The sequence below is a fragment of the Tauraco erythrolophus genome, chromosome 15 (assembly GCF_009769465.1).
Source record: "Tauraco erythrolophus isolate bTauEry1 chromosome 15, bTauEry1.pri, whole genome shotgun sequence".
Lineage (NCBI taxonomy): Eukaryota > Metazoa > Chordata > Aves > Musophagiformes > Musophagidae > Tauraco > Tauraco erythrolophus.
The window spans coordinates 1,792,605-1,818,713 of NC_141479.1; the positions used below are offsets into that span (position 1 = coordinate 1,792,605).

At 49.8% G+C, this 26,109-nt stretch overlaps 2 protein-coding genes across 6 annotated transcripts in view; both read left to right on the top strand.

Annotated features, from left to right (window-relative positions):
* Positions 1 to 20,394, top strand: part of CMTR2 (cap methyltransferase 2) — a 28,233-nt gene extending 7,839 nt beyond the window's left edge. For 4 of the 5 annotated variants that reach the window (XM_086620812.1, XM_086620811.1, XM_086620815.1 and 1 more), the window contains exons 3-7: positions 3,364 to 3,505; positions 5,843 to 5,930; positions 14,162 to 14,422; positions 18,433 to 18,647; positions 20,223 to 20,394. The gene's annotated coding sequence lies outside the window, so the exon portion shown is untranslated. Of the gene's footprint in view, positions 1 to 3,363; positions 3,506 to 5,842; positions 5,931 to 7,780; positions 7,830 to 14,161; positions 14,423 to 18,432; positions 18,648 to 20,222 lie in introns of those variants that run through there. The other variant, XM_086620816.1, reaches the window with a different exon arrangement.
* A 1,228-nt stretch (positions 20,395 to 21,622) lies between these two features.
* HYDIN (HYDIN axonemal central pair apparatus protein) overlaps positions 21,623 to 26,109 on the top strand; it is a 104,423-nt gene continuing 99,936 nt past the window's right edge. Inside the window, exon 1 of the mRNA XM_086621241.1 lies at positions 21,623 to 21,688. The gene's annotated coding sequence lies outside the window, so the exon portion shown is untranslated. The remainder of the gene's footprint in view (positions 21,689 to 26,109) is intronic.

Sequence of the window (26,109 nt, forward strand, 5' to 3'; positions counted from 1 at the left end):
ATTTCTACAAAGCATAATGAGATTTATAGTGTGAAATCCAGTAGTCTATTAAAATGGTACTAATTGGTGTCCGTTCATCTTCATTTAAGCTGGATCTATCAAATTACTGGTTGTAAAAGTAGAATATGTAGCGGAATTATATTCTATTAGAAAAAGAACTTGCGACTTAATGGAAAGGAATTAATATTGCCTGTGTAGAAAGTAGGAGAAAAGGAAAAGTCACCTTGATTTCTGGCCACTGAGCTGAGTGCTCTAGGATGCAGAAGAACACCAGGTCCGTGATTCACTGGGAGCAAGAGTTGACCAGTAAGCTGGAGCTTCAGCGCCTTATAGCCTCCTGCTACCACCCTAAAAACTGTTTTTTGACATCTCTCTAAGTTATGGTTGATCTTCAGTGTGTTAGTTCGTAATGATGAAGTGGGGGAGATCCTGTGTAACTTGTCTTTCCATTTTGGGTGGTATGAAATGGTTTTGTTTATCAGTACTTGCCCCCATGTCCTACTTTTAAACCAGAGCCTCTAAACTTCAGCTTGAAGCCTTTGAATATCAGTCTCTCTTTTCTTTTTTTGGCACTTTAGTGAGTGAAGAGAGGTTAAAATTTCCTTGCCAAAGAAGTCTAGTAGTGGTTTTTCACCTCGTTTGTGCCACTATTTTCATGAATGCTGTGCTGACATACTCAGTCCCAGTTCTTTGCGCACTGCAGTCACTTGACGGAAGGATCAAATGGAGCTGTTTGTGCCAGAAATGCCCTCAGCCCGGGGCTGTTCATTGCTTGCTCTCTAGGCAATAATTTGGATTGCCCTTGAGCCCTCTCTTGTGACTCCTTATGGATCCAGAGCTGATTTCAAGTTTTAAGAATGAAATTTGCTAAAAGAATTAGCCGGTGGCTGTAGGTGCTTATGCTTGTAGCAAGCAGAACCTTTAGGAGACATTTAAATGCAGGAAACTTTTCCACCAGCCAGGAGAGGCTGATAGAACATGTGGGTGATGGGATTTACTAGCCTTTCCTTGCTAAATATTCTTAAAAAAAGACTTTGAGGCATTACCGTCTGAACAAACAGTCCACCAGTTGTGTGCTGCCTTTCTCGTACGTGTTCATGTTTGCATGAGTGGGAACCCCCCAGATTGTACAGCCATGAAGGTTTTGCTTTGTAACTAATCCATGCGTGCCCTTGTTTTGAAGGATGTAGGTATTTTTCTAGGTAGATGAAGGGATGTTGGTTTACATGGCCATTGCATATTTTAATTTGGTCTGCAAATGAGTCTTGAAAGACCTTTTCTAAGAGGAAGGGAAAACAAATGTTATTTGGAGAAAATAAAGTATTGTATTTTAGGTTTTAAATGTTTCTGTTTACATGTTTCTTTACCAAGCAGGGAACAAAACGGTGAAGCACAGCAGGGAGAAGCCTGGGGAGGTTTAATAATTCATTTTTTTGAGCCACGATCCCCTCATCTTGCTGTTTCAACCTGTCCTTAATGAGTGAAGGATGCAGGGCACTGAGCAGCCTGTTCAGTGGGGGTGATGTTTGGTTCTTGCTTGCTTTAGCTGTCTTTACTTTTGCTGTTTACCAACTCAGAGAGAGACTTTGGTTGCAAACGTGGTGGAAGCAGCGTGTAGACCTGTGTGCAGTTCCCTTGGCCTTGTCATGGAGCCTTACAATCTGCCACCCCTTGGGTGGATGCTGTATGGTATTGTTAAAAAAAGCCGTGTGCCTTATTCCTCGGGGCTGGCTGTGCTGTACTGACAAGTGTTCCAGCTGATTGTCTGTGGCTTGGCTGTCTGATATATCTTGAGTCTGCTTGCAAACTAATTTTGATTGCAATTATTAATGCTAATGTTTTTTTTTCTTTGTCTTTCTGCTTTGGAAGTGAACTCCAACTTAGGGAGCTGGGGAAAACCATCCGGTGTCCTGTAGGTATGAGGTTGCACGAGAAATACTGTTCCAACACCTGAATTTCCTGACAGCTAGTAGGTATTTGTTGGGAAGGTCCTTAAGCTAGAAGGGGTGTTGGATCTATGCAGAAATGCAGGACAGTGTTGTCTCACTTGATTTTTAGGGAAGCTCTGGACTGTAAGCGTTGGCTGCTAATGTCAAAACATACTTCAGGGGATGTGAGGAGCTTGGAAGTGAATGGTCTTTGAAATGGGGGGTGGGGTTGGAGGAGCCCGTTAGAAGGATTGTCAGATTGATTTTGGTGGAAATACTGTTTAATGTGGTTTTACTACATTACATGGGAAATGTAAATGCTCAGAATTGTATTCAAACTCATAAACAGTTCTATGAAATATTTGCAGTCCCAGTATAACAGTATGAAACCAGTGCCTAAAAAACATATGGAATGGCAGATTAGAAAGTAAAGGGAAAATGTGGATGTCTTCATTTTGCTGCTACGGACCTTAAAAATGTCTTCAGCCCTTAATGTCAATTTATACACTGCATTATGTTGATTATAAATCTTACTTGAATTTTGATAGATCTTAATATGCTGGCACGCCTGCCAGCTTTTGAGTTTAAATAGTTAGCGTTGAAAGTTGAGCCAAATCACTGAGCACGAAGCAAATCAGCTCTCTCCCTGGCTGAACAGATATTTAACAAATTCCCTTTTTCTGTATTGTGTCAGATCCTCAGTGTCCCCCAGTGAGACTGGGGAGATGAAATTTTACCTGTAATACAACTCACACTGTACTAGTGCACCACGCTTAGTGGCCTCTTTTATTAAAACAATAATATGAAATTGTTTCTTAAAACAACGTTTTTCCTCCGTAGGAGACTTGAACACATTTATTAAAGTGCATCTTCATAGTGCTTTACTAAATGAGGATGACTGTCACTTGCTAAAGAATTGATTTACCTAAATTGAGGGATAGAAGGGAGAAGTGACTGTCACTTGTTGGCAAATTGATTTGGCTAGAGTGAGGGATAGCAGGGGGAAAGTGAATCAATATTCAAATCTTATTTGGTACTGAAGCCAGAGATCATTATCTGCATAGCGAAGAGGTGACTGGATGAATGCTGCCCAGTATAAATGAAAGCCCATGTGGAGGTGCCCCGAGGTCCTGAGCTGTCAGAATCCTGTGCCTCCAAACAACAATCCAGTAGCCAGTCTGTAATGAAACCTCAATTAGACTAAGAAACGAAGGGACCGTGGTGGTGAAGTGTCTTAATTTAAGTCTCCAGAGAGTGAAGGTGATTAAATACTTGCTTTATAATCAGTTGACTGCCCCAGGTTGATGATGGAGCACAACTCAACGTCGTTGAGTTGAAACGTTGTGAAATCTGCCTTGGAGTCACAATTAAACTGGCCTCCGAGGTGGCTGCTGAACATCTGCACGTTCCCTCAAATAATGATGCTCTCTGACAGACGGGTGTTCAGCGGAGGAGTGTGGCTGTGGAGCAGAGCTGCTGCTGCCGGGGGCGTCGGAACCGCGGGGGACATCGGAACCACGGGAGCCATCGGCAGCCGAGGCTCCCTGCCTTCAGTGCTGCAGCGGTGCTGATAGAAGGTACCCAGCTATGTAGTTTGAGTAAACCACCCTGCGAGCTACTTAGACAGTATCTAGAGCCCTGCATGGAGTAGCTCAGTAGCCCAGGATGTGTATGGGATTAGTGCACCTAGAGCTGGGACGTAGAAACGGTGATGTTCAGCAGCAAAGGCTTGTCGTCGCACCTGAAAAACCACGTAGCAGCCGTGCATCTCTTGGAGCTGGCACTGTTAGCAGGACCTGGATCCAGCTAGCATATTGGGAGTGAGGGGAGAGCTTGTCCAAAAACTGACCTCTGCTCTTTGGGAACGCTGCAGAGGTTCCTCAGCTAGGGTGAGCTTGCGCTTTGCGTGGAGATAGCAGATAGGCCGGATGTTTAATAACTGTCGGTACTACGGCCTTAACTATAAATCACAAAGTAATTGACTTCAGGGTGTTAATGAAATTTAGATTTGTGGAGAAGTACAGTTATGCCTAAGATGCACAGTTAATAGTACTGGCACTGGATAAAAACCTAAATTGGCTTTGTTTCCGTTATGAAACAGTAGTACGAGCCCATAAATTTATATTCATGTAAGTGGTTTGGCTCTTAATTACGCCACTAGTTTTGTGGAAGTTCTGTGCTTAAATGCAATTTTCAGACTTGGAAACCTGTTCAAAGCTCTGGATGTTGTCCAGCTTTCAGTTCTCGCACCTTCCACATGGAGTAAGTCCCTCTGCTCAGTGTGAAGAAGACGACGACTGTACTGGCTCAAACTTCGTGAGGGAGGGTGTGAATAAGAGGTAATTTAGCCTCAAATGTGAAATTGGGTCTGACCAGTTTCTCAGTGGGTTACAGAGGGGACAGACAGGACAGCTACTTCGGCTGCATGCTGGGACAGTGGAGCTGGCTAAAGTGGAGCTAGAGCAGGAGTTACAGGTGTATCCTGAGTGCTCTGGTGTGATCTGGATTGAAAAGTGTGCTTACACCAAGCATAATGGACCTCAGAACAGGGTTGGATCTAAGCATGTGTAGCAGCTGAGAATACCTGCTTAGCTCTCAGTCGCTGACTTGACTCATCACATCACTCTTTGCAGGTTTGAAGTGACCTGAGCTGCTTCCTGAAGGAAAGGGTGACAGCAGCAGTCTCAGGAGCAGGAGTGGCAGTAATGAAGCAATAATTAGCAATTAATAAAATGTGGTGAAACTTATAATTTTAATAACTACTGCACTGGCCTAGAGGTCTGGTGCTGGAGCGAAGCAGTCCCTTGGAAAGCTACAGCTCTGAAGCTTAATTATCATAATTTCCTTTAGACACCATCTGCTCTCAGAGCCAACTTGTATATTTATTTTTTCCCCCCTGAAGGCAGATGAAGTTATAAGGACTCTACTTCTGTGGCTTTCCACAGCAGAGATTAAATTGAAGCCAGGATTAAGATAGGAGGTCTGAGATGGCCTTTGTGGCTGATGTATCATGCAGAGACAGGGAGCGCAAGGTTCTTCTAAACAGCCAGGAGGGTCTCGTATAGGTGTTCAGATATAGGAGCAACTGGGAAAAACGTGGACAGAACCTTCTTTGTAGTTTGCAGAGGGTTTTTGTCTTGTTTCCAGAGGGGCTACAACTTGAAACTGTGCTGTCTGTATGTCTTTCCCTGCCTCAGGCCCTGCTGGGCTGTGTCTGGAAGATGTCAAGTTCTTATAGATGATGGAATCATAGAATGGTTTGGGTTGGAAGGGACCTTCAAGATCATCCAGTTCCAACCCCCCTGTCATGGGCAGGGACACCTTCCACTACACCAGGTTGCTCAAAGCCTCATCCAACCTGGCCTTGAACACTGCCAGGGATGGGGCAGCCACAGGTTCTCTGGGCAACCTGTGCCAGTGCCTCACCACCCTCATTGTAAAAAATTTCTTCCTTGGATCTAATTGAAATCACCCCTATCTTATGAAAGATAAGGATTGTGAAGAGACCCTCCTGACCTGAGGTGACCACCGGATTGCTAACAACAGGCAAACCCCACAGTCGGAGACCAGTAACTCTCCTCTGAGGAGGAAGGAGACGTGTAGCGGTGGTGACGGACAGCGATGAAGCTGCTTCCTCCTCGCATCTGTTGGATGGCTTTGCTTCACCGGTGCTGTGCTGGTTTATGCCTCGCTGAGCACTGCAGGTCAGCTCAGGTCAGAAGCCAAACTACATCATCACTCTTGCTCTCCTAAAGATGAGATTAAAAAAATGGTCAGATCATGAAAACAAACGGCCGAACGCCACCTGCCTTCCCCTCAACCCCCACCGTGTTGGTCATTGATGGCGGCAGCTAAGAGCCGGTCAGGGGAGTCAGGTTAGGCTGAATTTTTTTTTTTTGGTGTTTTGTTTTCAGCTATAGGAATGCCCTATGGACTTGAACAGAGCAAAACACTTTTCAAGCAGCAAAGCTGAGAAGATGGGACGTGGGACTTTTGGAAGACGTAAGAGCGATTTTTAGACGTCAGTCATTTCCACTGAAGGGTTGTATTAAGGATTCAATTTTGTCTTGTGTAAATCAGTTTTAATTAATAGAGCAGATGCACCGACAATGCATCTGGAAATGAAGTGGAGGAGAAAAGAAAAGAGGCAGCTGGTGCTAGTGGATGTAAATATTTGCTTTTCGGGAAGTGAAGCTCTGCAGAAACTTCAGAGATCCCATTTCAAATTCAGAAGCCTATTTTGCCTGTGGAGATATATGGAGCAGAAAAAATTAGCTGAACCGTAATGCTTTGTTTGATTCCAGCGCATGTGATGTAGGAAGCATAAGTTTTTGGAACAGGACCAACACATGAAATCCTGGTTCCTACTGAAATATTAAGGTCTAGCTTCTCTCGGTGCATGATGCAGGAATTCAGAGGAGCTGTCTTTATACCAAGCAACCTTCCCAGGCCTCTGCGATACAGTCTTGGGTGATGAGCATGGACAAATAATATGCTCGTTTTTGGCCCCCTAAAGCGGGGCAGGGTGCTGTGATGGGCCTCGCTGGCAAACCACGTGGAAGAGAGGGATATCTGGAAGCTTCTGTTGAGGTGGTGGGGTGGATATGGATAGGAACTCTGATCTTCAGGGAAGCTGAGGGTTTAAAAAAAGCAAGGCGTGAATCAGTGCGTTGCATGTTTTGATGGGACCCTGCACAGTTCTGCTGTTGTTTTTGAGGAATCTGCTTGAACTGCAGAGGAACAGTCTTTCAGATCTTCCTGGCTTTCATGAAATGTCCGGTACTGAAAGAAATCCTTGGCTATCCACGTGATGATTAGGAGAGCTTTTTGTTCTGTTTTGCTTTTTGGTTAGTGCCTGTAACTGCTAAGAAGAATCTGAAAACACAAACCTAAAAGCACGAAGTACCACAGCAAATATGGAATGTAAAAGCAAAACAAAAGCACTTTTAAAACCAGTCATGACTGGAGAGCAACGATGTCCCACCTGGAACTGGCAGTGCTGGAAAGGGGAGACTATAAGGAGAGGTTGATCCAGAGCTGATATTTCCTACTTAGTGAACTGGACAGCGGGGATGGGAAGGGTTCCTCCAAGTAGGAAAAGTGGTAGCGTGAGTATTGTTAATGCTTATTGCAGCTGAGGACAAGACAGACTTTCTTGCTCTGGAGTTTTGTTTGGAATAGCACGTCTGGAAGCCTTGCACCCAACCTTGCATCCGTGTATGATGGTCTTGGGTTTTGTGCCTTGATGCTGAGAGTGCTCTGTAGCAGAGGGAACACCTCAAAATGGCAGTACAGCTCGGAGAGGGGCCAGATCTGGATCAAGGTGAAGCTCCTCTGTCCTTAAAACTTCGGGAAGGAAGCCTGCAGATGTGAGTAGTGCTGCTGTGAGGGGACTGAGTTTTCCAGCCCTGGGGAGCAGATGATTGCCCTGTCCGTACTGCGTTGGCGCTGCGAAAGCTGCTGAGCGGTAGCACCTCGCTACCTGTCGCTTCTGTCTCAGAGCTCTGCTGTCAGTTATTTAATACCCTCCTCTGGTTACTGTTGTCATTGTCCTGTTTTCCTTCATCCTTCATCCTTAATTGACCTTGGTGAGCAGCAGACATCTGAAGGTGATGATGAAAGCGTAATGGATCGGAAGAGGCAGCAGGAACAGTGGCAGGGAGAGATTTGTCAGGTGTTCAGTCTCGCAGGTGAAGCAGCTGAGATCTGCTTGAAGATGGGTTAGGTGGGGTCACCAGGACATCATGAAGTTTAATTTTGTGTAATAAAGGGATTTTCCACTCAACTTCAGGGAAGTAAGGAGCTATTTCTCAATATTTTAAAAACAGAATCTCCTTTGCTTCTGTTACCAGGTGTCGAATTGGCAGCTGACAACCCCAGTGGTCTCGCTTCTGTCTCTCCATCGTCCATGTCGCACGTTCTGTCCTTGTGTATTTGGGTTGTGCGTGTTTCTGAGGTGTCTCCACATGTTCTCCTCTATCCCAGTGTTCCTCATAGGGAAAAACTGAATTGCAAACACTCACGCTTTTGGGATCACATCCTCAGCAGTTAATGGGATGTGCCTGAAACTGTAGTTGGACTGTGGGGGGGAATTACTGCAGAACCAGAGATGATGGTTGAGGAGTCAAGATGCTTCCACAGCAATGAAGAGAGAAGGATGCAAAGCTTCCACCTACCAGCCTGCGCACACTTTGTGTGCAATACTCAAATGCACAGCTGCATTGCCCCGAGCTGCAGGAAAGCCCTTGGTTAGTGGAATAATTCTTTGTTGTTGAGGATTTCTGGAACCTAAATGGAAGTCATGTTATACTTCTGTCTGACTTTTTTTATTCCCTTGCTACAGCCCAGGTCACTCTGGCTGTGCCCTTGATGTGTTCTTTTCTAGTCTTGGTCTTTTGTCTGAAGTTGGTCCGTTCAATTTTTGCGCTCCTTAGTAAGGCGGTTCATGGCAAAAACTAGATGTCTTCATCTGAGTTCATGCTGATAACATAGTTCCTGATTATTCTGGGGCAGGGACTCACTTTTAGGCTATTTTGGTGCCCGTTGCAGAGTCTGACACCCGATGGGGGTTTCCAGGGTAACCACAACCCTGGAAAATGGGTGGTTCTGCTGCTTACCTGTCTGTGAGCCCAGGTGGGATATCCCATACCATAAAACTGGGATCAGTTTTAACCACACAATCCTCGCGCAAGGAGTTATTACGTGGGCTGCTTGGTCACCCCCCCAGTGATGCAAAACTGAGGCAGGATGTTAAAAGCTAATGAATCCTACCTGGCTCTGTTTTTTCTGACCCAGGAAATCTTTTCCCAGCATGATCTGGCAGCAAGTACTGGGGTGTGAGTTAAGTGCAGGCCACGGATCTGCTGCAGGGAGCTGGCTGGAAGGCTGTCGTATTAAAACCACAGCCCTCTGTGCTGAGAAGAAATAGGAAATCGCTGCATATTTGAGAATTGTCTGTTACTACTGGGTGCTACAAAGTGCCTGGGCAGATGGAGGTCTGGGACTTAGAAGGGGGGGACGGTTTGGGACTTAGGAGGGGGGCAATGAAAAATGTGCCTTTAGGATCAAGGGGACTGAGCGGGAGTAGCTGTGGCAGAGAAATCCCTGGAGAAGGGATTTGTCGAAATGCACAGTTACCTGGACCATAGCCAGTAGCACCATGAATTGTGCAGGGCTTGATGTGTACCTTAGCTGGCTGTAAAGCATCAGGCAAACCTGTTGTCTGATGTTTAAATGCTGGGGTGACCTCGTTCTGTAGCAGGAGGCTTTGGGGGCAATACTGTGGCAACCAAAGTGCTGGAAAGCAACAAGAGGGAGCAATTTGTCAAATTACGCCATCAGACATCGCAGACCTTCGATGTGGCCGAGGGAATTGCTAGAGCACAGGGCAGAGGGCTTGGAAGTCTATGTCCTAGGTGGCTCATTGGGGAAGACTGACATTTTGTCAAGGACTTGACTTGTCGGCTTCCCGCTGAGCTTTGGGATGCAGATCTCAAGGCTGGCTCTCCTTCGATGGAGCTCTGCTTCAGAGCTGCACTTGAAAGCCTCCTGGAAAATGTCCCCACAGGGGGGACTGTAATTGCCGTGTATTTTGACCATAATGATATGGGGGAAAGAACAGGGGCAGCTGTAAGGAATAAATGAGGTGTTATGCCTGCTGACTCCCAGATGTTATTTTTCCTGGGTGTTAGGCCTGCTGTGGAAGGCAGGAGGAGGGAGTGGGAGCCCAGGTCTCCTCAGCTGTGCGAGTGCCCCTTTTTTCAATCCTGGCTCAGCAATGGGATGCTTGTTAGAAAGCAGGAATCAAGAAGAGGGATGTGGGCCAAACTCTCTGCTAGCGGAACCGTGCTGACTCCTGTGCCCTTACACCAGGAGATAATTTGCCTCCCAGCGCTGGAGGGCTGAGCAAATGCTGCCTGCGGAAGGGAAACAATTCGCTCAGTCTCCCTCCTGTCCTTGCCTTTTTCCTTACGGAAAGAGGGCAAACCCCAATGGAGATGGGATCGCTGAGACAAAAGGTGAGTGGCGGGGAGTCATTTTCAGAACTTGGGTTACCTCTGTGAAACCAGAGCAGAAGGAAGGTCAGGGTGACTGAACTTTGGGTTTAGCCTCCGCTGTGGCTCTGACAAGCCCACGAGCAGTTGCCCATCCTGCCAGACATGACCGTGAGCAGCACAGCCCGCTCTAATGCCTGTCAAAGCCAGCGTGTCGGATCCGGAGGGAGCTCCTCTTCCTCAGCTTCACCAGCTGGAAAAGAGATGGTGTCCCATCCTCACCCCACCTGGGAGCTGCAGAAGTTGCCTTCAGGAAAGGAGTGGTCTTGGTCTGCATCTGGGCAGCAGAATGGGGTATTTCCCTTGTGACACAGAGCAAAGCAAAACACTAATTTTTTTGATGAATGTTAATTTTCATTCTCATGTGATGCTGTCTGAACTATTTTGTTGAATCCCGACTGTTCTCCCCAACTGTCTATCACTGACTCTCATGTTTTGATGGCTCTTGTCAGAAATAGCACGGTAAAAGGATCTTGGTTATTTTCTCTTTCCTTTTTTTCCCCTTTGAGAAGTCTCATTTACTTTTTGCAGCTGTCCTGACTCTTTTCCCCCTATCATTACTGGGAAGCAATGTGGCAATTAGAGCTGCCCACCCCCGGGAGGAGGTGTGCTCCTCTGACTTCTAAAGAGTTGTGCTCATCTCCAAAGCTTTTCTGTTCTCCCTGTGCCATGGATTTTTGTTGTGCCATTCCAAGTACAGTAACATCTGAACTGTCTGGATCAGGGATCGGTTTCATGAAGCCTTGATTCTTTTAATCTTCTTTAGAAGTTATATTGCCCCATGTTTTTCTCTCTTCCTCCTTCTTTCCCCTCAAAGGGTAGCTGTCATCTTAACCACCTATCTCAGGGGTGATGTAAAAGCACCTATCACTTGAACATTGATGTGCCAGGCAAGGGCAGAGAAAGTAGCAGGTGTCTTTTTCTTGGAGCATTAGCCCCTACTGTGGTAGTGCCAAGCAGGGACGCATATTCTGAAGGGATGGTGTGATGTTCAGATCCAAGAGCTGCCAACCCTTGGTCCTGTCCTAGCTTTGACAATCTGTTTCACAACTGACCACCTTCCCCAGGCTTTGCCCTGTGCCCTGGTCGGACTCTGGAGCTGCTCAGTTGTGGCAGCCCCGCAGCTGTTGTGGGAATCAAGCTGGTCAGAGACAGTGGGGTTCAAGCTAATAAAAAAGGATGATTTTGTGGTCTCACTGATCCTGCTGAAGCTGCTGTTGTTACCATTTTGGAAGATCAACCCAGTGCTAGGGTGGAACCTGACCTGGAGGTTTGCTGTAGGTGCCAAAGAGGGAGGTTTAGAAGCCAATGCCTCGTCTTACGGGCACCCTTAATGCCATTTCTTTGATACCTTGTAGGAGGTGTTTTATTTTGGGTTTGCGTACGGCAGTGTAACGCACTCCCACGCTGCTGGAAGCTGGAGGCAAGGCTCTTTATTTCAGGGGTTTGAGGATCTCTGCTCCGGTGATGGCTGTCTCACTGCTGCCGTGGTTGGTTTTAGAACAACTGAACAAAGCTGTTCCTTTCATTTCCTTTTCCCTGAGGTGGGAGAGTTCCTGGAAGTCTCCTGATGGAGTTAAGGAATGTCTTAATCATTTTATTTTCCCTGAAGTGGGCTGAGTGCAGCTCCCAGAAGGCTGGAGTTTGGAAACCTGGGAGTGCTGGTGCAGCTGCAGGTACTGGAGGGAGATGGAGATGTCTCGGGGAGCTGACCTTATGTTTTTTGAGGGCACTGTACTCTGGGCACCAGCTGCTGATGAGCTGTTTTCCGTTGGCAGGGCTGATGGCCTGTGTTCTCAGCGATGAGCCCACAGCAGTCCCTTGCCGGGGTCTTCACTGCAGAGAGCTTTGTCATCTCTCGACAGCGTTTGACACTTCCCAGACGATGCTGAAATCTGCCAATTGATGGTATTTAACACTCTCCTCTAAGAGCCTTCCAGCAGTGATGCCTATAAACTTTAATTTTCCCTTCAAAGAACTGCTACCAAAAGCTTCTGTATTTTTGTCGCTTGCCACATGCCACCCATGGATCTCTGGTTTTGTTGCTTTGGGCTTTTACGTGTTGCCTTTCGTTAGGATGTGTGCTTTTCTGGCCAGGGGCTGATGGACAGCTCTCTGGCGACCAAATCCAGGAGAAAAATAGAGCATTTACTGTATTACTTCTTGTGCTTGACGGAACAATCCTTTAGCCTGGGTGTCTTTGGGCATGTCTTTTGGAAGGGGGATACGAGGCCTCAAAATCCAGCAGTTGATGCCAGCTTATTGTTTTGTTTCTGTCCTGCTTCTAGCCCTTGATTTGCAGAGACAAATTAAGGCTGCGTGATGCACAGAGGTTCAGGGCAGGGTTACCTGTTCCTCCAGGACAGGATCTGCTGATTCAGCTCTATTTTAAGCAGCAGGAGCTGAATGAACCCTCCTTCTCGCGAGAGCTGGTAACGGGGATGGATGAATAGTTCATTCACAGTCACTCAGACACTGAAGGGAATTAGATTTTTGTGTTTAAAATTGCTTTCTTAACCAGTGTTTAGCATCTCGGGGTCTCGAGGGTTAAAATACTTCTGGGAACCAGGATCAATGTCTGGGGATTTAAAAGTGCTCCAGATTAAGCAGGCAAATGAGTTAAAGTGCATTTAGCTACTTGCCTGGCTGTGAATGGCTCAGCCAGCCCTGTGCTGAAGACATGTGGGGCTCGTCTGGGGTTCATAGTGGGGGTTCCAGACCTTCTCAAAGACGTGGTTGGTCTGCAAGCTACTGCTGTACTGACCAGAAGGTAGGAGGCACTTTGGAAGTTGCCCCTTTTGATGGAGATCGGAGGCTTCTGCTTTTCTGTCTTGGACTTCAGCCAGTGGCTTTCACTGTGGTCCCATCTTTCAACTCAGGTCTCCTTTTTGTTGTTAGGATGCAGCTGTGTTTTGCCAAGGCTGAGTGAAGACATCCTCTACTGCACATCTGTAGGAGACATACCCTCTCCCAAGCCATGGCTGAGCAAGATACAGAACAACCTTAAAATACGAGAAGCTGGACCTCCCACTAATTACTTGATGGAAGTGCAACATGTAGAGCTTTTTGTCTGGATTGCATCCGTGCTGCGATTAGCTTTGGGAACCCAGTGCTTCCAGCATTGCATCTTCCTCCCCGTTCTTCCCCATGTCCTGGGCACACCTTTGTTTCAGGTTTTGGCCCAGCTGTTTCATGGGCTGTACCTTCCTGGGCCTGGTTAGCAAGTGTTGGGACAGGCTCTGGGCTTTGCACTGGTTTGTTGTGGTGGTTGTGTAAGTCAGATGTGGACAATTCTGAAGCGCAGACGTGTGGAGGTGACAAATCCCCATTATTTTGCCCTGACTCCAGTACACCCTCAATCTTTTAAATTTGGATGGAAACGAGTGGTGGAAAGCAGTTTGTGTACTTTTAAGGAGTCAGTGAAAGAATACTCCTTCCCTCAGTTCCTTCAGCTCCATGAACAGGCAGGCAGCATCTCTGGCTGTGCCTTGATTTTTGCAGGGAATGCCTGTTGCGTTTCATCTGCTGGGCTCTGATGAGCAATCTCCCTGCGAGCAAGGAGCTGGTGAGCGGCCGAGATTTCCAGGTTCCTAATCACAGGGAAAGCTATCCCAGCCAAATTGGAGCTGGGCTCCTGATTGCATCCTGATAGAAAAGATGACTCATCCACTGGAAAAAAAACACCAGAGCTGCTGTTTTACTGAGTGTTCGGTGTGTATTAGCTGACAAGCCTTGGCACTCAGTGTGCTGTGGCTCTGGTTTCTCAGCCCGTGTGCTGGGGTCACTTACGGCTGGCCTGACTCCCGGGAACGTTCCTTGCTTTCTGACTTCTCTTCCTTCGTGCAGCTTGGGTGCTTTGGGAGCCCTTTTCCTTCTTTCCTTTTCATCAGCCCATGTACCACACGCTCTGTCAGGCTGTTTGGGACTCTGGCCTCCCTTTACTCTGTTCTGGCTGAAACCCTTTGGTTTGTGGAAGCCACTGTCCCTCTGGATGTCCCTCTCTGACTTGAATGGACATCAGAGCTTCACAATTAACCCCCTCCTACCACTGTAGGGAGCTCTGGGTGGCTTTGGGAGACCAAAACTTACTGTTCCTGTAATGTAGGTAACCATGACTGAGACTGGGATGTGCCCTTTCTGTGTTACTGCTCCAACGATGATGGTCTTTATTTTTTCCAGGAAGGAGAAGCAGCACAAAGAGATGGATCACAACGTACTGCAAAAAAGCGACCTCTTCTTCCCAACTTTGTCCCAGTAGCCAGTTCAGCAAAAATCACTGATATGCTGACCCTTCCTCTTCTCACTGGCACAAGTCTGGAAGCTTCTGTGTTCATGGACGACTTACTGAAAAGGTCCCAGGGCAGAATTAGTGCTTCAGAGGACCGTGTCTCCTTGGAGCAGAGAGAAACCTGCACCAATTTGTTGCAATCACCCGTAAAGGTGAGTGGTACCTGTTCAACTTGTGGTAGCAACAGGACTGGATTAAGTACTCTTCCAAAAATGATTGTTGCTATCAGGCTTTAGGGGATGGTGTATGTGCTCGCTCCCGTGTACAGTATTGGCCACAGATGACCCCTGTACCCACCATCATCTGCCTCCCCACCTCAAAGAGATGGATTTGCCACTCTGGACAGTGGTCAAGCTTTGCTTAACCCGGTGTGCTGGATGCAACCAGCTTTTCCAGAGCAAGGCTTGTCATGGGAATAGGTTGGATAATCCAGCCCATACTATGTCTCCTGCTGCTAGTTAAAGATCTGGCAGTTCCTTGGAGCAGTGGCACTTACTATTCTTTTACTAACTATGTGTTGTTCTTAGTTTTGAGAGCCTCGGTGGTTCTTCCATCGTAACACTCAGCTCCTCTGACAAATGTGTAACCAGGGGCTTCTCTGCACCCCCTTCCCTGCCAGCACCCCGTGTGCGGGGGAACATGCCACTGTTTGTGCCGTGGCTGCCTTGGTGCTGCTGGATGGCCAGAGACCAGGAGGAAGAGGCAGGTATCTTAGTAGGCTGGCAGGACCAAAGATAAAGGCTGCTGAAAAAGGTTGCTTTTGGGAGTATTGGTCCGTTGCACGTCTTCAGGCGCTTGTACGCGCGAGGCAGATGACCTCAATGCCTTTCTGCTGTACAGAGGCTTTCCTCTTCGGTGTGGGGCAGCTGGTGTTTTGCTCTCGGACAATAGTTCAACAGATGGCTGCTTAAAAACCAAAAACCACCCAAAGCAGGAGACTTTTTCTTCTTTTCAAGGAGCCGAGGACTTTGAAGGCGTGTGCTGAGGATGACTTCCAGAGCAAGGGCTGCAGGATCACAGCACACAGGATCTCTTGGAGCCTGTGCTATAGGTGAGGATAAACATGTGTGTTTGGTAACTTCAAAGGCTTATGTGTCCCAGAGAGGTGGGGAATCTCCATCCTGAGAGATACTTAACACTGCTGTGCAATCTGATTTAACTCTGAAATTATCCATGTTTTGTGTGGTGGGTTGGACGAGAGACCTCCAGAAGTCCCTTCCACCTCAGTTTTTCCATGGTTCTGTGCCTGATGCTGCTGAGCATCTGCTTTGTGAGGAGTCAGGGCAAGGAAGAGCAAAAAGCACTGTAAAACCTGTAGGAATACAGCAGTATTCCTGTCTGCTGCAAGCTCTGCCGGCGAGCAGGTGCTAGCTGCCTTTTCTCTCCTGGATGGATTTCTTTTACTGGAAAGACACCTGCTGTTGCTGTGAAGTTGCCAGATGGACCTGTACATAGACTTGGGGCAAGTGGGAATGTTGAGGGGGAATTTGGGAAAGCAGGGAGCCCATCCTGGCAGCAGCCCCTGCCCTGCCTGGGGACCGAGCAGGGCTTTGGGAGGGATGTGCTGGGGGGCTCCTTGTATTGCTTCTCCCTTCAAGAGCAGCTGTTTCAGGCTTAGCTGGGTTATGACCATAGTGAGAGAAGGTTTCTTGTGGGCACACATCCCCAGGAGAGGTTGCACCTGATACCTGACCTTTGTTTTCATTTCATGCCAGGTGTTTCTGGGCCTTGAAATTTTGCCGTGGGCTCAAATGACAGTTAAGCCAAGGAGGGTGAGTGTAGGATTAGTTCCCAGGGAGGCAGGATGTGTGCAAGAGTTGGGCTCTCATGGCTTTTGTGGGAGACAAACAAGCTTTGTGAGCCAAGAATAGCAGGGCTAATGATGGGCATTTCTAGAGGGGTATGTGCCTTCAGAGCTCTGCAAATGTCAGCCAGTTTGTCTGCAGCCCTGCAAGTGCTGCTCACTGGGAAGGAGAAATCCTGCCCTCCCAAATGAGCGCTCCTCCCCGGCTGCTTTGCCAGTGAGACTAAAACAAGGGCAGCCCTTATGTGCAGGGACTGTAGATTGCACAGAGACGCAGCCCAGCGAGCTTGAAAACATGGAAGGGCTGCTCTGACCCCCTGGATCCCCTCTGGAGTTCAGGGCAGGGAGGGACCAGTGTGTCCAAGGAGGCAGAAAAGCTCTCTGAGCAGTGGAGAGGAGTGAAGCTGAGCCCAGGGACTGGAGCTGCTGTTCCAGACTCAGATGTCCTGGCTGAAGGGAGGTTTGCATCTCATCTGCTGCTCTGCCTGGGAAGGGAGGGCTTGCAAAGTGGTGGAGGAGGGAGATGTGCTCTGTTAGCAGCTGGAGCCTGCAAAGCTGTCACTGCTTTTGCTCAAGGAAAAGAAGTGTTATTCCCAAGCTGGCTTCCTGACCAGTCTCGTTGCTGGGCTAATTGCCCAGATCTGCTCCAGAAGGAGATTGATCAGCTCCCCTTGCAGCCCAGCTATTCCTTCTGAAGGTTTGATGTAGCAACTTGGTTAATCCCAGATGTATCCTTAATGAGGTATCATTTGTAAAAGGAGTTCTTGGTGCTGGTGAGACCAGCCAGGAAAAAAAAAGCTACTTTCCAAGCAGGTTTGGAAACCTGTTTTCTAGTCATAGGAAAATTAAACTGAAGCTGTCTTTTTGTGCTCAGTCCAGCAAGTTATGAAGATCCTGACTGGGAGAAATTAGCATCCAGTCCTAATTAAAAAGGTGAGAGCAGCAGCCAGGGAGGGTTAAAAGAAGGTGTCTGTCTTGGGGCTGTGCTAAAGAGAATCTGTGGATGTTTGCTTCTCAGTTAGAAATCCAGCTGGTGGATGCCTCTGGAAGGTTGTGGCGCTTGGGTGTGGTTTTACTTGCCCTGTTCTGTTTTTCTTAGAGATAGAGGCTGCTGAGGGCTGCAGACAGCAGCAGGATGCACCATGCCCTTCTGTTTCCCTCTTCCAGGGTTTGTAGGTGGGTGACCAAGGCAGGAGGCAGGTGGCTGTACCTGACTGCAGATGTGCTGGGCATCTAACCCCGCAGCTGGCAGGGAGTGTGGCACCCTGTGTCTGCTATGGGACAGGAGCCTGCTTGTAGGCATTGCTGGAAAAGAGCTGCTGCATGATAAACGTACACCTTGATTTTCCTGTGCAGTATCACCTGCATCGCAGTTCTCCCCACAAAGCTGGGATGCTTTTTTCCTGCCTTTCAGGACTGCTGCAGGCACAGGCTTTAAGGATCTGTTGATCTAGCCAGCGTGCTGTAAGGATATGGATAAGATAAGGTTTGTCGGTAACACTTTTTGTTCCCAGCAAGTTAGACTGGTAAAAGATTTTCTGCTGAGAAGGTTTATTCTCTGTGTTGCTAAAAACACTGATCTGCTCGGACGTGACGGAGCTGAGGGGCTGATGACAGAGAGAGGCGACATAAGGCTCTCTGTAGTGCTCGTAGCACTGGTGAGCAGGAGTTGTTTGCTGGCCCTTGGGACTTTGCCTTTTCCCGGATAAGTATTGCTGGACTTGCCTCCCAGGTAGGAAAGTTGAGTCCCTGATAAATCAAACACCTTGCCTGGTCCCTGGCAGAGCTGGAGTTAAGATGAGTGCAAAGTTGTGACCTTCCATGTCTTCCTTGGTTCATCTTATGTGCTGCCTGTCATGGGAGGGATTTTTTTTTCTATCTGTAGGAAAGAGGAGAAGGTTTTGGGTTGGTTAAGGAAGCGGGGAATGTTTCTTCTCTGTGGCCTGGGTGCCCTGGGAGTGCCTGTGCTGCTTTGAAAAAAGGGAGAGTCGCAGGGCTGTGTGTGTGGTGGAGCCCGAGGGGATGCTCTGGGGCCAGGAATGGAGCAGACACCTTGAAAGGAAGGGTGGTGGATATGGAATCATGGAATCGTTCAGGTGGGAAAAGAGCTCTGAGATGGAGTTGTACCTTCTCTCATGCTCTTGGTTGTAGGACATCACCGGGGTCTGCAGGGGCTTCCTAAATGCTTGAATACCTGAACCCGCAGGCTGGGAGATTCCCGCAGGCCCTGCTGGAGATCCCAGCTCATGGACTGGAACTGTGCTCCTGGTTTGCTGGTGCCTGGAGGCAGAGGGGTGCTGGAAAGGCCTCGCACATTGTGGCTGTTTCAGGTGACACAGCGCTTCTCACCGTTTGCAGGGACAGAAGGGTTCCCAGACATGGCTCAGTCCTCATCCTGGCTGCAGATGAATTTCTTCCTGACAAAAGGAGCTCTGATTTCCCAAGATTTCATCTTTTCCTGCTGTTTATTGCCCACCTGAAATCCCCCTTGTCTCCTGCTGGCCTCGTCGTCCTTCCAAGAGCAGCCAGTTGTGCTCCTGCTGCAGTGGAGACAGGAATGGAGTCAGAACTGGGTCAGTGGTTGGCAGCTGCCAGCTTCTTTTTATGTTTCCATCTGTTCCCTCTCTTCCCTTTAGTGAGATCAGGTGCCAGACTGCACTGGGAAGACTTTGGAATGTGAGAGGAGGTCACAAATGGGGTACTCAGGTCCTTGCTTTCATCTTTGGCAGAGAGAGGCTGCTCGAATCCAACCTGCACCTCTTGAGGTGCTCCTGGAACAGGCCCAGTACTGGGAAACCCAAACTCCGCAGTGATGCTGGCAGCTCCGCACCAGTGGCTCTGTCCTGCAGCTCTCAGCCTGTCCTGCCCTCGGAGGTGCTTGTGCTGATGGTTGCAGAGACACAAACCTGGCTGTTCTGAGCCCACTGCTGTGCCTGTTTTTAAATTTTTTCACTTTTTTTTTTTGTGGTTACTGCCTTCTAAATCCCCAGCTATTTTAAATATCTTATCAGTGGCTCGACAACTTCATTCTTTCAGACCTTTGGTCCTCCCTCCACAGACCTGTCAGCTGTTCTGATCAACCACTCTAATTTCCTGAGTGGCACCACTCCTGCTATGGGTTCTGAAGGGTTTTGCCCTCTGCTTTTGAGGCCATATGTTTATTACAAAGCTGGTCTTGCCATGAGCAGGGAGGTTTCTCTCAAGGAGAATCTGCAGGAGATGTTTGGGGCTGGTTTTGTTGCTGGCTGTTTGATTTCATGATGGTTCTTGGGACGTGTGAAGGATGGGAAGAGGTTCAAAGGAAGAATCTGAGGAGCTCGTTTAACAGTCCAGCTTGGACAATCTCCATGTGGAAAATGAAAATCTGCCCCTCTGCTTGCACTGCCCAAATGTGATGTGCTCAGAGTCAGCACGGAGAGCTCGATCCCGTAAGAGCTGTAGAGTCTGGCAGTACCTCTGTGGCAGAGAGCAGAGGCTCTTTTTGGGGATGCACTAGATGCCTTGTTTAAAAACCAGAAAGCCCTGGCTCAGGTTCCAGCCCAGGATGGCCTCTCCATGGCTGTTCTTTACCAAAACTGCCAGTCTTTTTGGCAGAAGACTTTAAGATACAAAACGCAGTCAAATATTTGATGAAGCAAAAGGCAATCCAGTGGTCCCTTCTTCAGCAAACCAACAGTTGCTTTGGGATTTTTCCTTGAGTTTGAACTTGACAGTTGTGGCTGTTGCATGGTTGTTTTGGGCCCGTGAAGGCAACTGCCCAAGGCACGTAAAGCCACATTCAGCTTTGCTTTTTTTTTTTCTTCAGTTTGTAACTTCACGGCACAGCAGAGCTGGTGCCTTCAGACTGCCCCAGCACCTCCCAGCCCAGCCCTGGGTGCTGCAGGGAGCTGCACCAGCTGGCCTGGCAGTGGCCAGGAGACCAGCTTGTCCCTTGGGTGCTTGGCATGTGGTCAGTAAAACAAGCTGCTCCTTTCACAGCGCTGCTGCTGAGCAGCCGGTGGTGCTTCGTGGCTGCTGTGATGGTGCCAGGTGCTCCTGTGGGCTCGGGCTGAAACGCACGTCAGGGGCTGGGCTTGTCCCTTCCCTGTGTCCCACTTAAAACTGCTGGGTTTTTTCCTCATCTGCCTCTTCCTTTCTTCAAATCACAGAACCAGATGTTGGTGTTTGGAAGTGCCTTGGAGGAGACGTGCTAGACCTGCTGAGGCTGTGGGTGACCGACTTGCTGTGACGCCAGCAGCTGAGGAGACCAGTCCTGCTGCGAATGGAGCTGCCAAGTGATGCCAGAAGCTGCAAATGCTGAGCAAGCTGTTTATGGACCAGGTTAAGCACAGAAGGATGTTTTTTCTTGGTCCAGAGAAGTTAGAGGGAAAGACTGCTTGTGGCATTTAGTGTGATCCTTGGAGCTGACCGTGGGAGGATCTTGCCATGGGTGCTCAGGTATTGCCGTGGTTTTAAATGTGCGTGATGCCAAGGATTAGAGAGCTGCTATGGGCTTGGGCTCTGAAGGAGGTCCTGTGTCTGGGCGGAGGAGAGGAGGGCCTGGTGCTCCCCAGCCTGTGGTGCCCCATGGCCCTGGGTGAGATGGAGAATGCCCTGGCAGGACCCCTGCCAGCTGAAGAGAAGAGCTGGGTGTGAGGGAGGAGAGACTGACCCCTGCTCTGCTTTCTGTGACTGTGAAAGACCGCTAAGCCCTGGTCCTGCGGTGTGGTGGTACTGCAGCGTGTTTCTGTCCACAATATCATGGGGACTTAGATGGTTTTTAGCTGCCAGAGGAAACATGAGGCCAAGACTAAGGATTAAGGTAGTGCCAGCTCCAGGAACAACTGTCAAACCATCCTGTAACTGCGTAGGTGATCAGTGCCTTTGACATCTGTTTTCTGTGTTGTTTAGGCTGAGATGCTGTGGCAGCACGCTGCTGAGTCAGGCCTGAACCTCTGTCCAAACTCTACCCATCTTCTTGTGACATTGTCTTCTGGCAGTCACAGCCTCAGTACTGCCTTGCCAACCTCCGTGTCAGAGATTCCCCTTGAACTGTGATTAACTTCTTGAGGCTTGTAAATTTTGCTTCTGCATTTACACAAAGACAGCTGGCTGGATTAAATGATTTCGTAGTGTTAAGGAAGAAGCAAACCTAGGAGGCATTACGTGTGTTGGGGCCAAGGACTTTGGTTTGTTTCAAAAAGCAATGGGGAAAAACCAATTTACTCTTTTTGGGTTTCGTGGCTGTACAGCTGATGTCAGGGTCGCCAAAATGGCATTTGAAATATTGTCTTGATTTAGAAAAGGAGTAGGGAAGCAGTTCAGGGTTTGGAAGTGAGATGTAAAATAAGCAAAAAGTGAGGAAGCAAAATTGATAGCCAACATGGGAATAAAAAGGGAGAAAGCAAAGCCAGGGCTGTACGTTGAGGTCTGCGCTACCGAAAAAAATTAATGTTCTCCCCTGCGATGTGGGATTGCATTGCTCAGGAGGGCAGAGGAAACTTGGCTGAAAGGAGCCAAATTTATTTTCCTTCTTTCTCAGAAGAAAACAAACATGAACCCTGCTTGGATCAAAGAGGATTATGGGCTGCATGTTTGGGACTTCATGACTGGGACTTGGTGAGGTTGCAGCTGGGTAAGTGATCTCACTGCAGTTGTTCGGTGGGAAATGTTTTGATAGCATCTGGGATGATTCGAGTGCTGCAGTCCGCCCGTCCTTTAACTGAGCACTGGAGTTCTTCCTTCATGGGTTAAAATGGGGCAGCGAGTGCTCCCATCTGACCATGTCAGCTGTCTGTGCCAGCACTTCCCTCCTCTCCCTGGATCCTCATCGCAGCCCTCGTCTTTGCTGTGGTTCCGTGTCCTCTGCAAGACACCAGACCTGTCCCGTTATTCTCTGGCTTTGATCTGGTGAGTGCAGCAGTGATGGCAGGAAAGAGATGTTTGATGTGCCTGTTTCACATGTGCCTCTGGTTTGGGTGGGCAGAAGCCAGACGGTGCCTGTGCCGTCAGGTCCCGTCTGGGAGCCTGCAGCAGGGCGTTTGGGGGATGCTGGAAGTGCTCTGTGTCCGTGGAGCACTGCAGCACAAGAGAGGTTAATAATGCAGGGTGCCTGCCTGTTGTCCTGGGCTGTGTGCTCTTCTGCAGGAGGATGAGAGCTGTGCCAACAGCATTTCCCAGGGGATGGGGGAAGGATTTTCAGCCCTGTAGAGCAGCTGCTTTTGTGGACTGACAGTTACCCGTGCCCCTAAGGAGAGCAGGGCCAGCAGCCTGGTTTGGTCAGACCCTGCTGGCATGGAGAAGGGTGGCTCGTCTGAAGTGCTTAGGTGGCTGGCTTGCTTCTGGGCTGTGTGCTGGTGTGGTCCCCTCTGTGCTTCCCTGGGACTGGCTGCAGTCTGTGCTGCTTGAAATCTCTCCCTCTGAGCCAGAAACGCAGGCAGCCAGCTGAGAGCCGAGTGTGAACCGGGAATGATGGCTCCAAGCTCAGCTGAATGGTGGCAGTTGGATATTGTGAAGGAAAACAGAGGTGAGCTCATGGGACGGAGAGGGTGTCGGCAAGGGAAGAGGGGCTTGTTGGTCCCTGTGGGAGCAGAGGTGGCTATGTACAACCCCAGGACTGGAGGGGGAGCAGTGATGTAAACTTTGTACCTCTTCTGAGTGCATGGTCCTGAGCCATCCATGCTGGTGTGAATTTCAGCTTCTGGGCTCTCTTTGTGAAAGCGTGGGTCTCTCCTGGGGGAGATGGCTGATGCTTCATTTTATGGCTAGCTTGCAAGCCTTCTTGAAATGGTTAAAGCCTGTCCTGAGGAAGAAGCCTGGAAGAGACTTGGTCTTCCCCCACTTCCCTGTCTCGGCTCCATCTGTGTACCTGGGCAGCAAGCTCTGAGGGATGGTCTGTTGTATGACTTTTCCAGCTCCGAGTATGTTGAAGCCCAGGACTGGGTCAGAAAGCGGTGGCTGCAGTCTTCTACATCCTACAGGGCGTCCTGGACCGTGTGTGTAGGATCGCCAAGTACGTACGCCCGTATTGCTTTAGTTTCAGGTCCGTGGCTGTTCTGAAATGGCAGGAGCCGTGGTTATGGTGAAGAAGCTACAGGACAAGCTGGCCGTGGCCTCCCCCTGCCCAGGAGCTGGCAGTCTGGCTGGCAGCGTGCACCTCCAGCGGCATCTCCCCACGGTGCTCTCTGGGAACGCGGTGTGTTCCCACCCCTCAAAGTCCCCGTTAGCCAGAAACGGTGATAATCGGCAGCGTTCACCGTCTCTGCCGTCGGAAATGAAGCAGCTTTGGCAGAACGTGTGTGTTTGGCAAAACGCCGGAGCCCCCGAGGGCTTTGCGTGCGGAAGCTGAGAGTCAAACACAGCCACGTTTTGCAGAGAGCACCGGTGCCCTGCTGCTTCATCACCAGGGTCTCTGGTTCCCCTTTCCCAGGGCTGCACCAGCTGGTCCCTGCTGCCTGCCGGGATTTTGTCTGGGGGTTTAAGGCCCTGGCAAAGGGAGTTTTCCTCCCTCCAGACTGGGAGCAGGATCTGTAAGGGGTCCCCAGGTGCTGCAGGGAGGCAGAAGAGCTTGGCTGAGCCAGGGATGGAGCTGGGTCCCTCTGGGTGCTGGGCTTCTCTAGCCTGGGTGGCTGAAATGAGCTTCTGGAGACCATCTTGGCGTGCTCTTACCATGTGGTGACCTCTTCAATGCTGTAATTTGGAATTTCCACAGTGATAAACCGTCTTGCTGTGTGTGCTGGTGCAGTTGCTGTGTGGTTGATGGGCTTGGACATGGCCAGCCCAGGGTCTGGACTGGATGGAGATTCGCCTGGAGTTGAAGGAAGGGAGTTGGAAGTATGGGAGTAGGGATGTGGGAAGAGGAGCCAAAGAGGAAAAGACTTTGGAATCAAGGAATGTGTATAAAAAAAATAAATAAAAATTCAGCATATGTTTCTTCCTGTCCAGCATGTTTGAGGATCCCTGTCTGAGGCTTCTCTTGTGCTGTGATCTCTGCTTTACTTTGGATTGAACCTGTCTAGGAAAAAAAACCTGCCTAAACTTTCTGCACCATCTAGAAGATCTTGATGGGTATTGATCTGTGAGAAAACACAGTGAAATAGCCAGGCTGTGATACCCGTGTCACAATGCCTGCCTGGTAAGGGGGCTGAACACGCTGACCATCCTGTGCTGATCCGAGGCTGCTGGAAGGAAAGTGGTGGCTGGAAGGACTGTGGGTCAGATCCTCCCCTGTGTACCTGCCCCCAGCGCTCTGCGCTTCCCTCCACCAGTTAATGACTGGCCCATCTCTGTGGCAGCGCAGGGAACATGAGGGAAAAGTGAATCTGCCCGGAGCATCGACTGCAAGTTCCAGGTGCGGTGGGAGGAGGATGAGCCCAGGTCGTGCTCCTGCCGAAGGCACCGGAGGGTGATGTGCTGCAGACCAGGGTGGCTTTTTATTGTGGGCATTTGTTTTGTTGCTGAGTCCTTGGAAGAGACTCAACAATGAGAATCAGACGTTCCACTGTGCACCTTTGCCATGGCACAGGGTGAGCCGTGCCTGAAGGCTCGCTGCTACCCGGGAACGCAGGGCACGTGCTCCGGGTGGAGGACGTTAATGGCTGTGGGTCATCATATATACATATATAGAAAATATATATATTAAAAAAATATTTCTCAGGTCTGGTTATTTAGGCAGGAGCCTTTTTATTTGAGAGGAAGCACAGGGGGGGAAGATGAATAGATGACATGTTCTTTCTGATAATGATTTCACACTTTGCAGCCCTGTGGCATTTGCCCAAGGCTCAGAGTTGGAGGTGTCCTGGATGGATTCTTAATGAAACACTGGGGATGCTCGCTGGGAAGCAGGAATTAATCTCCAGGTATCTGATTTGGAAGTGCTCTTGTTTGCTGTCTTAGGCAACTTGAGTTTTCCTCTGTGGTCTCGAGAGCCAAACAACCGGATCTGTTATCGCCGAGTGTGCGGGAGGAGAGCGGAGGGCCCCTTCTGAGGGCAGCGCTGGCACCGCTGCGGGCTGATCTTTTTAGGATCTGTGGGCATACAGGGTGTTTGCAGGTGGCGCGTGGCTCTTTCGGTGAGTGTGCCACCTCGCTTTCTTGCACCTGGGAGAAATACTTTGGATTCTTCCCTCAATTTCCCTAACCCCTGCTCCGTTTCGGGGTAACACACACAGCAATGCGGCTGTGCCGGAGCCGGCAGGGTGCGTGGGGGGCGGTTTGGGTTCGTGCTTGCCGTGGGCATGGTGTGCTTTGGGATAAGGAGCTGCCAGCCAGGCATCCCCAGGGGCTGTGCCCAGCGAAGCAGGGGAATGCAGCTGGTTGCTGTTATCCTGGGGCAGGCGGAGGTGGGTAGGAGCTCCCTGCTGAAGCCATGTGAGCTTTCGAAGCCGTTTGGCAGGCCTGGGGGGTGTGTGTGTCCCCCATGATGCTTGTTGGGTCCCCCCTCCGTTGAGCTGGAGGGGAGGGACGGCGGGCAGGCACCCCTCCTCTGCGGGGCAGAGTGGGCGCTGAGCACCCCGTACCCCCGTCCGCTCTGCCCCCGCCTCCCGCCCGCCGTTGCCATGGTTGTGTTTGGGTGGCGCCGTTGCCATGGTTGTGTTTGGTGGCACCGTGTCCGTGGTTGTGCGTGGGCGGCAGGGTGTCCCGGTGTGCGCCAGTGTCCCGGTGCACGGCGGCGTGTCCGGGTGCGCGGCGGCGTGTCCGGGTGCGCAGCGGTGTGTCCCGGTGCACGGCGGTGTGTCCCGGTGTGCGCCAGTGTGTCCCGGTGTCCTCCGGGTAGGAAACGGGAGGAGCTCCCGGGGACCGGCCCCGCGCCGGGGCGGTGGGTGCGGTGTCCCCTCCCCGGCGGAGACATGGGGGGCGGCGCTCGGTGCCGCTGCCGCTCGGCCGAGGGAGGGATGGAGGGGTTGGGGGTGGGGGGGCACCCCTTGCCCGACGGCTGCATGCCCGAGGGGGGAGGCAGGGCGACCTCATGCTGCCCCACATCTGGCAGCGGGTCGGTGCTCACCCTCCTGCTGGGTCTGTTTCCCTGCAAAGAAGCTGTTTTTTTTGTGGGGGGAG